This window comes from Dermacentor variabilis, chromosome 8 (genome assembly GCF_050947875.1).
Source record: "Dermacentor variabilis isolate Ectoservices chromosome 8, ASM5094787v1, whole genome shotgun sequence".
In the NCBI taxonomy this organism is placed as follows: Eukaryota; Metazoa; Arthropoda; class Arachnida; order Ixodida; family Ixodidae; genus Dermacentor; species Dermacentor variabilis.
The window spans coordinates 81337688-81355541 of record NC_134575.1 but is presented as its reverse complement, the minus strand read 5'-3'; positions in this window follow the sequence as shown (position 1 = coordinate 81355541).

Sequence of the window (17854 nt, the reverse complement as noted above, 5' to 3'; positions counted from 1 at the left end):
TCTGTCGGCAGCAATTATATACAGGAAGATCAATTTTAGGTCTTATGGGATTTTTAAATATAGCCTGTATCAAGCAGAATAATTCTAGTCGTGGTGCAGGAGTCTCTGGAATAAGGTACTCTGAAATGCTGTTCAAATGCAAGTCCCTTCAGTAGAACGTATTCCTTAATAACAAGGAAAAGTAAGAATAAATTTACTTGACCATCGTAAAATCATTAGCGTTTTAGGCAAATACTAGAAGTTAAAAAGATAACACGTTTTCTCAGATTTCCAGCCTCAACTATCGCACTTCAAAGGTGTATTTCAGTTTTCAGTATCACCATTATGAGACACAGAAGACAAGTCAAACATATCAATGAGAAGTTTGTTATCAGCAATGAATTATATGAATGGGCAACCTAAAAAACCTGTACCCTCTAGTAAGCATGGCGCAAACCCCGAAGAGACCCAATGAATCAAACAAGACCGCATGAAACCCTTTTCGATGCGTAGATGAAGCACCCTGCATAGTAGAGACCTCAATGCTGAATTTAAATACAAAATATTCAGCAACAGGGCAACCAGTGCCAGCTGCTTCTATCAGCTCGTTAAGGAGGACGCAAACGACTCATGGAGAGCTAGCACCAAGGACCTCTTGACCAACTCACGAGACTGCGTCACAATCAGACTATACGGGCTAATTACGATCAAGAGAGGGAGATGTTCATATTATGTGTCGCTTAACCTTAGGGTATTGGAGCAATTCTTTGTAAACTTTATGAACAGAATATAAAAGTACCCAGCTACACTCGGATCTGCAGAACGAAATAAGGGAAGCAGGATAGAGAAGACCCTGGTGTAAACTTTGCAGCTAGTGAATTCAAAAAATATATCAAGAGAAGACCGTTAACTGCGGTCACTGATCAACAAACACTACTTTGCATACTGTGTCCGACAAAGCCTGCGGCACAAGAGCGCTATTAAAGAATTACATGGTTTCAGGAAAGGATAATCATGTGAGACACAGTTACTCGAATTCACGACTGACCTGCACCTTAACATGAACAATAACCAGCAGACCGATTGCATTTTCCTTGACTTTTCCAAAGCTTTTGATCGTGTAGCTCATTATCGCCTTATTGCAAAATTAACTGCACTTGAAATTGACTCCTTCACTCTAACATGGCTTTGTAATTTTCTTTCGAATCGTCAACAGTTCACAGTAGTTAATAATATTGCTTCGTCTCCTACTTACGTTACTTCTGGTGTGCCTGAGGGCAGCGTTTTGGGCCCTTTACTCTTCCTAATTTACATAAATGATTTGCCACTTAATGGTTCTTCTCGCTTACGTATTTTCGCTGACGACTGCATTATTTACAGATCAATTAACAGTACTGACGGCCACCTGGCCCTTCAAAATGACCTTAGCCTAATTCATAATTGGTGTAACACCTGGTTAATGGCTTTAAATGTATCAAAATGTCAGGTAATTTCTTTTAGTCGTAAGCGTGACAACTAACATTTATTATACATCAATAATAAAGAATTGTTACGTACAGTATCGTATAAATATTTGGGTGTTCACCTAACCGAAAACCTCTCCTGGACAGACCATATTGCAGCCGTTTGCGCAAAAGCTTCAAGGACATTAGGTTACCTACGTCGTAATCTGGGTAATTCACCTTCCAGCATCCGCAAATTGGCCTATCAGACATTTGTTCGTCCACAGCTCGAGTATGCATCATCCATTCGGTCGCCACATCCTGCATACTTAATCGATATGCTTCAATCAGTCCAGAACCGAGCTGCCCGTTTCATTTCACGTAATTAGAGCCATCACTCCAGCGTAACGCAAATAAAACTCGATCGTTCCATACAACCTTTAGTTCTTCGCCGTAATATCGCTCTGTTATCCTCGTTTCACAAATATGCTCATAATGCCACACAATCCACACTGCATATCCAGATGGCCTCGAACACGTCTCGTCGATTAAATAACCACTTAAGTTTTGCGCGTATGTACGCTACGACACATGATTTTAGCTTTTCCGCACTCCCTACGGCCATTCGCTTGTGGAACAATCTGCCTGATCACATTGCTTCCGAGTCAGATCAAGAAAAATTTCGTCATCTCCTACACGAGCATTTTTCATAATAGCACTTACAAATCACTTTATCTTGTTTCTTACCCTTGGCAATCTGCTTCGAACTTCTTGTGATATTTATTTTGCTATCTCGCTCTTGTGAATTGCTATTTTATGCTGCGTCGCGTGTTCATTGTATGCTTGGTATATATTATTATATTTTTCCCTAAATAGCACTTCAAGAATTGTACTCCCTGATATGTTCACTTTTTGTGTATTTTACGTTCTAGTATTACGGCCTTACGTTAAGTTTTACTCATGTTATTTCCTTAAGTGTACCTTTGTGGCCTTTCATTACTTCAGTTGTTCCTGTTTCATGTTTTAATCTTGGTAGTAATGTTGATGAGCCCTGTATTGAGGTGCATCTTTTGTATAGCACTTTAGAAGGCTGCCTACTCTTTTTTTTCCTTGATTTTGTAACCCCCCTTACACAATGCCCCCACGGGACCTGTAAGGTATTTTAAATAAATAAATAAATAAAAGAATAACCAGCTAGTACATGAACATGTTACAGGAATAACCAGGTGATTAAAGTTACATGACTGTAAGTACTGTTATTGACTGTTAGATGACTGTCATGTACAGTCATTACATGACTGTACATGACTGAGGCTTCGCAAGTGCTATCTAAACCCCAACGTATTGGGAATTATTTCCAATGTCCCAATTACATATGCTGGGCAGATTGCCATTACAAGATCACAACGATGAACCATGGCCGCCATGTCGTGTGTTATTGTTTGAAACTTTCTCAAGACACCGTTTATCACTAGAAAGATGCCATGTCTAACACAGTAAGACAACTTCGTACAAAGGTTCTCCACGGCAGTGAAGTATGCGACACTGGAGAAACTAATTCACGATGAATTGATTCTTTACTCAGAGAAGACTGAAGTCGCACTGGCATTTGATCGTGACTGCCTCACGCTTTGACCTCTGGTAATTATACATAGCGTAGCCCGCCCTCACATTCTGGCACTGCTGCATGCAGGTCATCGAAACATGGTAGCCTTAAATAAGTGTGCAAGAAGCCATATGTGGTGGTGAAGAATTGGTAAGGTGATCGAAACATCTGTGCAGCAGTGCCGTGAACGAAATTCAACGCAGAACAGCTCACCCCAAATTTTCATTCCAATCTGGGACCGTCCGCAGACCACACGGCTCAGAGAACACGTTGGATCTTTGGGGTAACTATACAAGCAAACCTACCAAGCCTTTCTGAACGCTTTCAGAAATTGAGTGGGAGTCTGTGACGGCACCCAAGCAGTATCGGCATTTGTCACTTTTATACTTCCAAGCTCCTATGCTCCGTTTGGAAAACCACGTAAAATAGTCTACGACAACGAAGAACAGTTATTTCTATCCATAAAGAGCAGTTCAAATCACATACATACAATTAAATCAATCGCAACAAACAACAGGCGCAACGCTACGTCGCAAAACTAAGGACACCACTCCCGAGGGAGAGCATTTGGGCTCTACAGTGTCAACTAGCGCGGTTCCTGTGCAACGCACCATGGTTCTCACAGCTACAGAAATGACAACTGCTAGAGAAATTTCTGTCGAAAAGTTTTTTGTGCCATTGACCTTCTCTAGCCACGAAAGAAAACACAAGTAATGAAACGCTCAAGGAGACACTACAACAACCCCGGTACTGCTCAGTACGGCACAGAAGGATTGTCCGGCAGTTTCGGACGAATACCGATTAGAATGTTATGCAAATACTGCAGCACACTGCAGCAACACGTTGGTTATTAAAATGTGCCAGTGGTGAAGTTGTGCGTCTCCTTAATTACATTAGAAGAAGAAGTCAGACAAGACACTCAATTGCCGAAACATAGGTACACATCAGACTATTTCTTTTATACATCATCCCAAGACACGAAATGGGGTTTAGCTATTCCTATGCTTCCAGACTCAGTTGATGGCCAAGGCAGGAGCTCGTATCAACCATCCATCTTGATGTCACAAGGAGAAGCCATCCAAGCTATAGGCCTTCAGAGGCTAAGCCGCAAATCCGACCCCATACTGCAATCTGATTTTGTCTAAAGGAGAAAGAAATAACCCGTGGTCTAATAATGAACAACGTTGAAGGGCATGTCCCATTCGCACAAGCAATTGGCCATGAGGGAGCCACACGTGGTGAAGTCAAGCCAGCGTTAGGTCCAACGCCAGAGATACTGTCTCTTCATATCCGCCTTAATCCATGCATATAAAAAATTTGTCGGCAGGCAACAACTGCTTTGTAGACGCAGAAATATCCTTCTGCTATCATGTGTATTAGTGCGCTTATCTTGAGACGTGCTCCAACAACTAATGTTCGACACACGCTGCATAATTTACAAGGCGTGTCGTTTAGTCTGCGAATTTAGTCACTTGGAGCTGAACTGTGCACAAAGTAGGTAGGGCGTAAATGTGTATTTGCTCGTTCTTTCTCACGTATTTATTCTTCTTTTCTTTCAAATTTTCATCCAAAAGTTTCAATCTTTATGCTACAGGTGCTCCTTCTGTTCTTTTCGTGCACTGAATTTGTAGGGATAGATATCGCCACACAATATTACTCCGAATATTTATTTCTTCTCCATATAAAGTCACATAAGCATAACGCAGCAACGAATTAGACTAATTTATTAAACAGCCTAGACAGGATAACGTGCTAATGCAGACAATAATTGAAAAGGAATTCAAGACTTACATAATGTGTTAAAGGAGGAAATGAGCATTTAGTTTGACTACATTGAAATATTTGGCGTGTAGGAAAATTTGTCCTTAAGTAAAATGTTACACCTATCTCCGACGTGGAAATGTGGTCGCCGTGGCGACAATAAAGGCCGTTCATGACATCACTCCTAACTCCAGAACACTGTAGAGCCGCTGAGCTATAGAGGTCAGATATCTTTCGTTTCTTGTCATTCCAGGAAATTAAAATGTGCGTCGCTTCTTTGAAGGTTTCAAAGAGGAACCTCACCCAATGTAAATCTTCGCATGTTGTAATTAGGTCACTGCATATTATACCCCCTATTCTGTTTTTGAATTCTTCTCTGACAAGTGTTACATTCTTTCTGCATCACTTTTGCAAGCAACCGACTATCGTGAATGCTGTAGCAAGCTTCCAAAACGCCTTGTGAATTTATTGTAATCGGCTTCAGTGAAGTCATGGCACGAAGTATGCTAGACGTGCATGAATATAGCAACCTATAGCAAAGAGCAGCAAAGAATATAGCAAAGAAAGGCTATATTGTATGAAAGCAAGATTCGATTCTTTAAACAAGCAAATCGATTAGGCATCGCACGCAGCTCCCAGATTACGCAATATTAACATCATGATCAGGAACCACGCTGCAAAATTTAGGTGTTCAGCGGTGCCACGATATGCCGAAATAGTGTTGACGCAGTTCACTTAAGTGCTCTGCAAAGCTTGAGAATGCAATAATTATTAGTTGATGGGAACAATTCTTGGAAGATAATATTCGCATATTGAGTGATGGGGCAAGAAGTAGACAGGCACCCGCGCACACACACATATGTACGCAGGGATACTCACACTCGCGCATGAACGCCACAGACACACACACGCAGGGACGCACAATCACAAACGCGCGCGGACAAAGAGTGAGAAAAGAAAACGCAAGGAAAAACGCGTTTTGCAGTTATTCGGCGAAAAGCTTCATGCTGAAACTCTCTAGGCATGCGTAAGCATTGTGCTATTGTTCATAGCCTCGATGCGCGGTCTCATTATCAACGTTATGAAACTTGATCCGACAAGTTTATTACCTTATGTGTCGATACGAACCCTACCCAACTAGATCCAATCCTCATCAGCCGTTATCGACTGCTATCAATCTTATTAAACTTGAACCGAGACTTCGCAGCCCTTACCGCTCGGTATCAACCTTATCAAACATGATCTGACACTTATAAACTCTCAATGGCTCTTATCAACGTTATCGAACTCGATGCGACTCTTCGGAACCCTCATAGATGCTTTATAAAATTGATCTGATCATCAAGAGGACATTTAACTCTTTGGCACCTTATCGAGCCGCTTTGATCCCTTATCAATAATAATACTACTCATATAGCCTTTCATTCTTCTTTATCAGCTCGCTGACAATCGGTGTTGCGCGACGTTAAATGCATGCAGGAGCGTCCGCAGCGTAAGGCGCGTGCTGTGGCCACCTAAGCCCATATGAGATTTTGCGCGTGTGCCATCAAAGTTTCGCAAAACTGGTATTTTCCTTTGTCTACAATGCTATAATTCGGCTCTACATGTGGTTCTTGAGATGGCTTATATTCCACCCTTACCAAGATTTTCAAAACTTGTTTCGTAGAAACTGTTCGCCTTTGAGATTTGTTTCACATTCCTTCGGTTCTGATATTTTCACCTTCTGCAAGCCTGAGTAATTATCCCAATGAGTAAAACACTCGAATTCTGAGCGTGGTGTCCTAGGCTCGAAGTTCTCCTCAAGGATCATATTTCTTTTCAATTATTTACATTGTAAATTATTTCTTTATGGCGATTCGTCTTACGGGACGGAGAGACGGACGGGCTTCATCGTTGGGTAGACATAGAAATGCTTACCTATTTCTTAAAAAGAAGCACACCACTAAGCCTTCTCTCAAAGTGAATCGTAAGGACAAAGAAACTGTCGGTACCCTATCAGATTACTCGCAAAACAGTGAACACACGCTTCTAGTTTAGGCACTTTCAGGATGCAAGAGGGCTAAAATTTTTAGCCAGTGCGTAGTCACATATAATAAAGTCTTTAGTAGTGGTATTTGTTCTATGCTAGCCGACGAGCGCCAGCTATTTCAAAACCACGTCACACGAATACACAGCTGTGAAACTCACACAACAGCAAAGCTGAGTTCCTGGTATACACACACTTCGCGGATTCAGCGTGAAAATAATAGGCTATGGCATGTTCATGATCCCGCGGCGATGTTCTCATATGTGAGAAAAAATAAAGAATAGATCGGAGAAGCAGCTGTAAAAGAATTCAATGACGTCATTTTCCTAATGTCAAATATCAACATGCCTGTCGCAGGCACCCTTTCAAATGAATCGAATGTTTGCCATATTTAAGAACTAGGAATAATAGGAATCTTTATAACAAATAGCTCACTCAGCATGAAACCAATGTGCTGTCGTAAAACACCATGTAAACATTTAACAATGATTTTGTCGTCTCCAGCACGCAAAAAAGTGAATGTTGCCACGAATGTTTATAAAGAAATGTTCGTTGGGCACGCATCTGGCGTGATACTGGGATAAATTTACTTACAGGCCTTACCATCGGAACACCATTGGGGCGCTTTCATTAATTTTCGCTACCTTCTTCGGTACACGAAAATATGGGTTTATTTTGCTGTGTTTCCAGGATGCAAGAAGACTACAATTTGAAGCAAGTAGGTATTCTCAATTAACAAAGTTTTATTAGTTGCATTCGTTCTCTGCTACACGACGTGCGCTAAATATTTCAATACCATTTCACACGAATGCGCAGCTGTGGAACTCACACGGCAGCAAAGTTGAGTTCCTTGTGTGCACACTTCGCCAATTGGTGCGTGACTAATAAGTTATGGCATATTCATGAACCGCCCGCGATGTTCTTAGATGTGAGAAAAAAAAAGTAAGGTATACTTCGGAGAAGCAGCTATGAAAGGATTCATTGACGTCACTTCCCTAATGTCGAATATCAACATGCCTGGCCGCAAGCACCCTTGCAAATGAATCGAATATTTGCATTATTTAAGCACTAGGAATATCCAGGAATCTTTACAACGAATTACTCCCTCAGCATGAAACCAATGCGCTGTCCTAAAACACCACGGAAAGATTTAACAAAGATTTTGTCATCTCTTCTACGGAAGAAAAAATGTTTCTAAAGATTTTTTATTGAGAAACGTCTTTTACGCATGGTGGTGTGAAATTGACTTCAATTTACTAACCGACCTGTTGGTTGTAGGATCAGTTTGTCATTATAATTCAACTTGCGCGACACTATGCGCGACAACTTGCGCGACACTGGCTATGCTCAAAAAAGTGCTTATTTTACTTTAACTTGAATCCCTTGGTACCACAAAAGGTCATATCAGAGCTCGAAAATAATTCTGCCATGTAAAAAACACGTCCGTCTATCGCTTATCACTATTGACTTCATGATATTCGGAAGCGACCTCTTGGATACAGGTTCAATGCTAAGTAGTGCTTGATTCGTCCCTATTATGTTCTCCGTGGGTAAGGTTTCGACCTGTCTTACAATTTCCCCACAGTCACGTTATTTTGGCGTCAAGACTGTCTTTTTGAATCAACTTGCGCTGCCTCTTTCAATGCTTCCAAAGTAGATGCGCCACCATTTCCCTCATTTTACACAGCGACTTTGCCGTGCCTCTTTTTTCCGGTGCACATGTTCACCAGATAGCTCTTACAAATGTTTTCTCATGAGATTTGCATTCTTTCCCGAGTTCCGGCTTTTTATTTCTTCCCATCTATCTATCTATGTTCGTACGTCGACTCAGTGACCAAAGTTGTGTGCGAGCCTTCACTACAAGATATGGCTCATGGCCGTGATGTCGCCATGCTCACTTCATCATGGTCTCCAACTGTCTAATAACTGCGTCGCCACTATGAGTGGTCTTATAGCTTCGACCAAAGATATACGCTCATCGTTGTTATATCATCAGGTTTGCTGCTCCCTCATTATTGCAGTTTGGTCAATCACCGCTCCACACGACATCGCCGTCAGATCCTAGTCGCGACTCAAACTTCGTGCTTCAGTCGTCGTTATGCCATTGTGGTCATATTCTCATCGTCCTCTAACCGTCATCCTACTGTTCTTACGTCATCCTCGTCAGTGTGTCGTCATCGGAGGTTCATCCTCCTGCGTTCATCGTCGTGATGCCATAGAGGTCGGTTCGTCATTGCCATTCTAACTTCGTCATGCATTTCTCATTATGCCGTCGTCGCCATGCCATGGTGGGCACGCAGTTATCGTTAATTCATTGGTTTACCGTTGTCATCATCGCCTTTTTTCTTTTTATCGACATCAACCTTTCTTTTTCATTCTGTCGAAGTTGTTCTATCGTCATTCATGATTTTTTACACTGCCGTGGAAATGACACCTTTCTGACACAGCCGCTATCCCGCGTTCGTTGTGATAGCGCTTTGATCATAGAGTCGTGGTCGTGCAATAGTAGTGATAGCATCTTTCTTATCCGAATATCGTCCTGCTGCCTTGGTCGCGCCATCCTTGTTATTCAGGCTTCGTGATGGAGTCGTCATGTTGTTCTCATGTCATGCACGCGCCGTAATTACATTTTCTAATACTATTCGTACTCCACCTTCATTATAACATATTAGTCATACAGTGGTTTTGATAAACTTGTTGTCTTAAGGTAACCGTGATGCCGTTGTGGGGGATTGCATTGTTGTGACTGCGACTTCAACATTCAGCTCGTTTTGCAGTCGTCCTCGGACTATCATCTTCGTGAAATAGTCGTCATACCGTTTTCATGCCGTCGTGGTCTTGCGGTGGTGTTACCATAGCGCTCAGTTCGATGACATCGTCTCATTGCTCGGAGAACGTTACCGTCATAGTACTTTTGTCGATCCATCCATCTCGTTGCTTTTTCATTAGCATATGATATTTATGTCACCAAGCAGTCGAGATTGAAACACCGTTTTGGTGCCATTTCCATCATAGCATCGTGATGAGAAAATCACTATCACACTTTCATAGCCATACCTTCGTCGCCTTGCCGTCGTGGTACTGCCATCGTTGTCTTTACAGCTTCTACATCAAGTTGCCGTGATTCCATCGTTGCAGCGGCATCATAGTCCTCTACGCGTCGTCATGCCAATGTTGCTATATGGAGGTTATAACATTGTCATCCTTTAAGAATAGTCATCTTGTCGTTGTTCGTCGTCGTCATGCCGTATTCATCAAACTGCCTTTGTCGTTTCTTTGACGTCATTTGTTCTTCGACCCTTGGCAAGTGAGTCAAATAATAAAATTGAAGATGCGGGAATATCTTCCATTGCCGAAAGGACGGAAGTCAAGGAAACAACCATAGACGTTAAATAAGCTTCTCTTCAGAAATACGGCAGGCCACTACATTGGCCGAAAGCTAATCGCATTACCATGGACATTCATCGTTAGAATGATGACTTCTGCCATATTGTTTTTTCGCTTCTTGAGTACATTCATGGCCTTCAAAATGTCGCACGCGAATACTTGTTTGTAAACGCGCTGCGTGAATTTGGCCCATACCCTGCAGATACGTTCTACAGGTTCTCCATTGATGATGAAAGAAAAAACAAGTCGGAAGCTCAGCTAGATGAGCTGCTAAAATCAGCAGCAATAATCCGAAAGATTGCAATCACAACGTTCGCGAAAAATGCGTTGTGTTCTCGTCACCTGGACAGTTGGCCAAGATTTACCGAAAATCAATGGAATTTATCGATGCTATACATGTGACTCGCACCTTTTAACCTGCCGAAACACTGGATCTCACATAGCATATCGTGAGTTCACTCCAATCACCAAGTCTGAGGAAGTGTAACAGTGAATAGTCGGGGACAGAACTGAGCAGAATATTCGCACAGCCATGTTTTCGGAAAGATCAACTTCGGTTCTCATAGCTTTGCCAAAGGTACATGTTCGAACACATGGCTCGACGAAACCTTCGTGTCTCAGAACCCGCCGCCTTCGTCTAGCTGATGCACCAATTCCAAAACTTACTTTAGTGACCATATTCCAACTGGCTGGTTAGGCGTTTAATTCCCTATGCAGTACCTCGTATGCGCTGCAGACTGGTCTGCTTGCAACGCATCTCTTGAACAACCTTGTGCCAACATGATATCGCTATGATTTCCCGAAGAAATAACAGTATTTTCACTGAAAGGCCCGATCACGTATGTCAACATATGTGCATCCCGATCATCAATTGGTATGTTTTATGAAAACCACCCATGCAATGTGTAAGTGGGCAGAGGGAATGTACGAGCGAACCAAATCTCCATCTTATCTAATTCTTTGCCGTAGCTTTCATAAGAAAGTGAAACGATACCTTGAGAAGCTGGACAGAAAACACTACAAGACTTTTTCAACGAAGCTGTTTATGACTAGCCTGCAATATGCGAAAATCGCAGCCCGTGAGGTTCTCAAATAGGCCCAGGCTTGTTCGGCCAGGGAATGGGATTAAAGCCAGGGTCGGAACCCCTCACAAAGCCTGCTGCGAAATATTCGTGGCCGAGGAAAATCTCAGCGCCTTCCCCTTGTTGTCATTTCAAGCTGTCCGTGCCTAGTTTCCTTCCGCTATTTCTTGGGGGCAGATACGTCTACTTTCCGCCAGCTACTCGGGACAGCAGTGCTCCAATCACGCGCATAGCTAACATAAGCTGGCTCTTTGAGGTAGCGGTAGTCGTACACGCTGGATCACAATAATGAAATCAGCAGCTCCTCGGTAACACATTTCATGGAGCATGAACCACTGGTCATGCACAATTTGACTCTGACTAAGTACCCGAGCCAATAAGTTGAAAGGACTACCCATCAAAACAATAGATGGGTTCGTATCTTTGTTCAAAATTGTGCGTTACTTCTGTGTTGTGTGCTGAACAGATTCACTGGTGGTCCACCTTGCAACAGTTGAATGGCTCATAATTTTTGGTAACCTCCACACCCACGAAATTCACTCTAACACTGAGTAAACTGTGTGGTGTGTACCCTTCGTCGCCGCACAAAATTACCGTTTTACCGCGCTCGCTCTCCACCGTCCGACTGAATTGGGCATTGCTGATCAATTCTGCGACTTGGTTGCGGGGCTGTCTACTTTACTACACCTGTTGCGAACGCATTTACTTCATCTATACCTGATGATCATGTCGGTATGCTATGGTGGACAAGTCCACTTGTGGAAACTTTCGCTCTCTCTTTTGCCTTGTTATTGTTTCGCCCACATAGTTATTATGGTACGTGAATGGAAGTGTCCACTGAGAATGCATTCTCGCGGGGAAAATATTTTCAAATTAATTAGATTGTTTAGAAGCACTTTTTATATATTTCGCTAACTATTTCGACATAATGTTAACACTATGCTATACGGGGCGTAACACTAAAACTTGTAAGGTTATATGTGACACAGAAAGCAAATACATTCATTAAATTAGAACTCCGGAAATAAAGAAATATCAAAAGAGGGTGCTCTGCAGGGTGCTGTGGCATGACCGCCACTACTTGACCACAGAGATGTCTTGTCCTATGTATTTGGAATTTTCTCGTAAGCACTCTTGCTAGTATGAAAAAAGCGTTGCGAGGTATCTGGAATGGCATTTAAAGAGTCCGCGTCGACTGACCATTTCCCTATTGTTACGACACATGTGGTGCGTCTTGCTGAATACGACAACACGCAGTTCGAAGGTTGGAACATGAATCTTTATTGCTTCCGTCTCGGAGCGTATATATATACGAAACGGAGAGGGGGAGGGTGGGAGGACAAGTGAAAATATTGGTACGTGTAGAAAGACACAGATGAAAGAGGCTATTGACAGGCTATTTACACTGGACTGGAGCCAGAGCACCAGGCCGACATTATCTCGCGCCAAGAGCACAGACCCTCTTCCTCGTTGTTCTCGCGGCGGCTCGTTCCTTGAGCATCGCTCGATGATATTGTAATACTACCCCACGTCGGCAAAAGCGCCGTCACGGTGCTGTTAAATATACAAGGGGGGTGGAGAGTTGTAGGGTTTGAGTCGGGCGACGTGGGCAATGTAATTCGTTTTCACGGCAGACGACGTAGTGGGCGTGGCTAGAACGATTTCGTAGGTGACATCGGTCACTTGGCGAAGCTCGCGTTATGGGCCCGTGTAGCAGGAAAGCAGTTTTTCACAAAGGCCAACTTTACGCGATGGTGACCAAAGCAACACGAGGGTGCCGGGCACAAAATTGACATCACGGTGACGGAGGTCGTAGCGCTGCTTTTGTTTGCCTTTAGAGACTTGTTGACGAGCGCCCGCAAGTTGGCGAGCAGGGTAAGCATGGGCGATAGCATCACGGGCTTAAGCCGTAGTTGATGCTGTGGTGGACGGAAGCACAGTGTCCAGTGGTAGCGTCGGTTCACGGCCATACAAGAGGTAAAAAAGAGAAAAGCCAGCAGTGTCGAGATGGGAAGAGTTCTACGCAAAGGTGATGTAAGGTAGAGCCTTGTCCCAGTCACGGTGGTCGTCTGAAACGTATTTGGATAGCATGTCTGTTAGGGTGCGGTTCGAACGTTCAGTGAGGCCGTTCGTTTGAGGGTGGTAGGAGGTGGTAAATTTATGCTGTATTGAGCAGGCACGCATGATTCGTCAGTGACTTTGGCTACGAACGTACGGCCACGGTCTGTTAGCAATTGACGCGGAGCACCATGAATCAAAATGATATCATGCAGGAGGAAGTCCGCAACATCAGCTGCACAACTGGTCGGAAGAGCGCAGGTTACGCTGTAGCGGGTCGCGTATTCCGCCGCGACTGCAAGCCACTTGTTTCCTGATGTAAATTCCGGAAATGGGCCGAGAAGGTCCAAGCCGACACGATGGAAGGGCTCGGCAGGGATGTCGAGCAGCTGCAGGTAAACAGCGGGGAGCTGGGAAGGCTTCTTGCGTCGTTGGCAAAGTTCACAAGCGGTGACGTAACGTCGTACGGAACGGGCAAGGCCCTGCCAGAAAAAAACGGCGACGTACGCGGTCATATGGTCGAGATACGCCGAGGTGTCCTGCCGTTGGTGCGTCATTAAGCTCTTCTAGAACGGTTGAGCAGAGGTGTTTACGTATGGCAAGTAGGAACTGACAGCCGTCCGGATCAAGGTTACGACGGTACAGAGTACCGTCGGGGAGGACGAAGAGGCGTAGCGTGGAGTCGGCCGGGGAGTGTTCAAAAGGGTCGATGAGTGCTCTGATGTAGGCGTCACGACGTTTCTCGTCGGCGAAATGAAGCAGCTGCGACACAGAGAATACGCAAGGAGCACTGTTAATATTGGAAGAGTCAGGGTCGTCAACAGGGTAACGTGACAAGCTGTCAGCGTCTTGGTGCAGGCGGCCAGACTTGTAGACCACGGAATATCAAAATTCTTGTAGCCTCAAAGCCCATCAACCAAGTCGACCTGTAGGATCTTTTAGCAAAGAGAGCCAGCAGAGAGCATGATGGTCAGGGACTACGGAAAAAGGACGACCGTAAAGGTAAGGACGGAACTTCGCAACCGCCCAGACTACAGCAAGGCATTCTCGTTTCGTAATGGAATAGTTGCGCTCCGATGGTTTGAGGAGGCGGCTCGCATAAGCAATAACGCGATCCTGGCCATCCTGACGCTGGGCTAAGACGGCACCTACGCCATGACAGCGGGCACCTGTACGCAATTCTGTAGGGGCAATAGGGTCGATGTGGGCGAGAATGGGTGGTGAGGAGAGAAGAGTAACGTGACGAGAGAAGGCGGCGGCTTCTGCTGTACCCCACGAGAATCGTACGCCATTCTTCAAAAGATTAGTGAAGGTCTAGCAATTGCCGCAAAATCTCGAATAAAACGACGAAAGTACGAGCATAGCCCTACAAAACTTCGAACGCCTGCGGTAGTCTTCGGAACCGGAAAGTCTCGTACAGCGCGAGTTTTGTCGGGTTCAGGCTGTACTTCGGAAGCGTCAACGAGGTGGCCCAGAACAGTAATTTGGCGGCGGGCGAAACGACAATTGGACCAGTTAAGTTGCAGCTTCGCCTTTCGAAATACATCAAGGATAGCTGTTAAACGCTCAAGGTGAGTGTCGAACGTGGGCGAGAAGATGATGACGTCGTCGAGGTAGCAGAGACATGTGTACCATTTGAAACCTCGGAGCAAGGAGTCCATCATACGTTCAAAGGTGGCAGGGGAATTGCATATTCGAAACGGCATTACTTTAAATTGGTATAGGCTATCAGGTGTGATAAACGCGGTTTTTTCTCTGTCCATATTGTAAACAATAATCTGCCAGTATCCAGAACGAAGTTCAATAGAAGAGAAATAGCTGGAGCCGTGGAGGCAGTCAAGGGAGTCGTCTATACGTGGGAGCGGGTAGACGTCCTCCGTAGTAATGTTGTTCAGATGACGGTAGTCTACACAGAAGCGTCACGTGCCATCCTTCTTCATAGCCACCACTACAGGTGACGCCCAGGGACTCGAAGAAGGCTCAATGATGTTTATGTCTAGCATTTTGTTCACTTCACTTTGAATTACTTGGCGTTCCGACGCAGAAACTTGATACGGTCGTCGGTGAATAGGAGTAACATCGCCAGTAACAATCCGATGCTTGACCTCGAGCTTCTGGCCTAAAGGGCGATTGTCGAAGTCGGAAATGACCCGCCGTGGTTGCTCAGTGGCTATGGTGTTGGGCTGCTGAGCACGAAGTCGCGGGATCGAATCCCGGCCACGGCGGCCGCATTTTGATGGGGGCGAAATGCGAAAACACCCGTGTACTTGGATTTAGGTGCACGTTAAAGAAGCCCAGGTGGCCGAAATTTCCGGAGTCCTCCACTACGGCGTGCCTCATAATCAGAAAATGGTTTTGGCACGTAAAACCCCACAATTTTTAAGTCGAAAATATCTTTGTAGGATTATAACACTTGCTAAAGGTCTTCAGCCTGCGCATAAGACAGGTTCGTCGCAATCACTTTCTGTATCTTGGGGTCGGCGGCTGAGGCTGGCACGATGGGCCTGCTAAGCTCGCAAGAAGCATTGGTCGATGAAGTTGCCACGTGATGGTCGCCGAGACAATCAACGTTGGCAAGGCGAATACCTTGCGGTAGAATTTTGTTTGCCAATCCAAAGTTAAAGATAGGCATGAAAGTGCGGTTCGCAGCAATAGTAAGTATACTGTGAGGCACGGTAACGTCATTCTGTAATGGAAGTTCGGGTAGAGGAGTGACGAGGTACTCGCCATCAGGGACTGGTGGGGAAGACAAGAGTTCAATATAGGCTATTGATTTGGGCGGCAGGCGAATAAAGCCGGTGGGGCGTAGGCGGCACTGGGGTGCGTCAGAAGGTTCTTCAAGAATCGGCAACTCAAGGCCAAGGGTACTGGCAGAGCAGTCTATAAGAGCCGAATGCGCGGAGAGAAAATCAAGTCCGAGAATGAGGTCGCGGGGTCAATGAGAAATCACGGTGAAGATGACAGGAGTGTGGCGGCCGGCGATGCTAACACGTGCCGTACACATGCCGATGATAGGCACAGTACTACCATGCGCAACGCGGACGACGTGTGCTGACGCTGGAGTGAGGAGCTTGGTCAGTCGTCGTCGGAAGGCAGCGCTCATAATAGAAATATGTGCCTCTGTATCGATGAGTGCCGTGACAGGATAGCCATCAACGTCAACGTCAAGAAGGTTTTGGTTCGTGTTTAACGTGAGCAGAGGATTTGAGGGCAGTGTCGACAACGCAGCTTCACCTCCAGAAGCTGCAGTGCCTAGTTTTTCGGCTGGGCCCGGGAGGCGATAGCCGGCGAAGAGAAGCGGCGGGGTTGGGGCTACGAGACAGATGGCGTCGAGGTGAGGACGAGCGGCTGTAGCAATGGTTCGGAGCAGGAGCATCAGTGGCAGTGGGTTCATGGCGGGTGGCATGGGGAACAGAAGTTCCAAAGGTGCGGGAATAAGTGGCGCCGTATGTCCGAGGAGGCGGTGGACATCGGTTGCGGCAGTGACGAGCGATGTGGCCGATGCGACATCAGTGGAAGCCGATTGGTCTGTCATGAGGGGTACGCCATTCGGACGGGTTGCGGCGAGATTTATTTGTTTTATTTATTTCGGGAAACTGTCAATCCGTTCTTGGCATTATTACAGGAGAGGGCAAAACATACAAATACAGGTTCAGTGCTAATATCTACATATACACATTAAATATATATATATATATATATATATATATATATATATATATATTTAGGAGTAACCAAAGGCAAAAACATGTAATACACATGACAATAATAACTAAACTGATGATGGCACTTGAATACAATAATTACACTGAGAGGAACACTGTCATATAAGATTATGAACAAGGTTATGCTAAGAGGAATGTAAGCACAGAGATCTCAGCGACGGTAATAAATTGGTCTATGGTGCGCTGGGCCGTGACTGATGGATGCAAGCGATTCCAATCTCGGACAACTCGTGGAAAGAACACTATCGGAAAGTATTACTGTGACAGAAATATTCTTCAAGGGTAAGTGCATGTTTGTGACGTGTTAGTCTTGTAGTGTTTGCACGAACAAAATCTGTGGGAGACATCTTTTATGCATTAATTAGCAGTAAACACAAAAACTTTAGACGGTGTAATTTAGCACATGGAGTTCAGACCCATGTTCGCAAATTGCTGTCTGACTACGGCCTGATTCATGGCAATCGTGGTTGCTGGCGGATCCGGAGGCTTCGCGGAGAAAGCTGGCGAACAGGTGGCCTGGAGCTCGCGTCGAACAATACGGGTGACGTCGCCACAGGTGGTGGCCTCACGCGGTCGACCCTCACATGTCGACGTAGCAGCGGTGTTGGGTTACCGCGTGAAGTGGTGTGTGATTCGGCGACTCTTGGCTTGTTCAAGCCGACGGCATTATTTAATGATGGCGTCGATTGTCGAGACGTTTCCCAAAACAAGCAAATTGAAAGCGTCATTGGCGAGGACATTTAGAACATGTGACACTTTATCTGATTCAGACATAGCATCATGAGCTT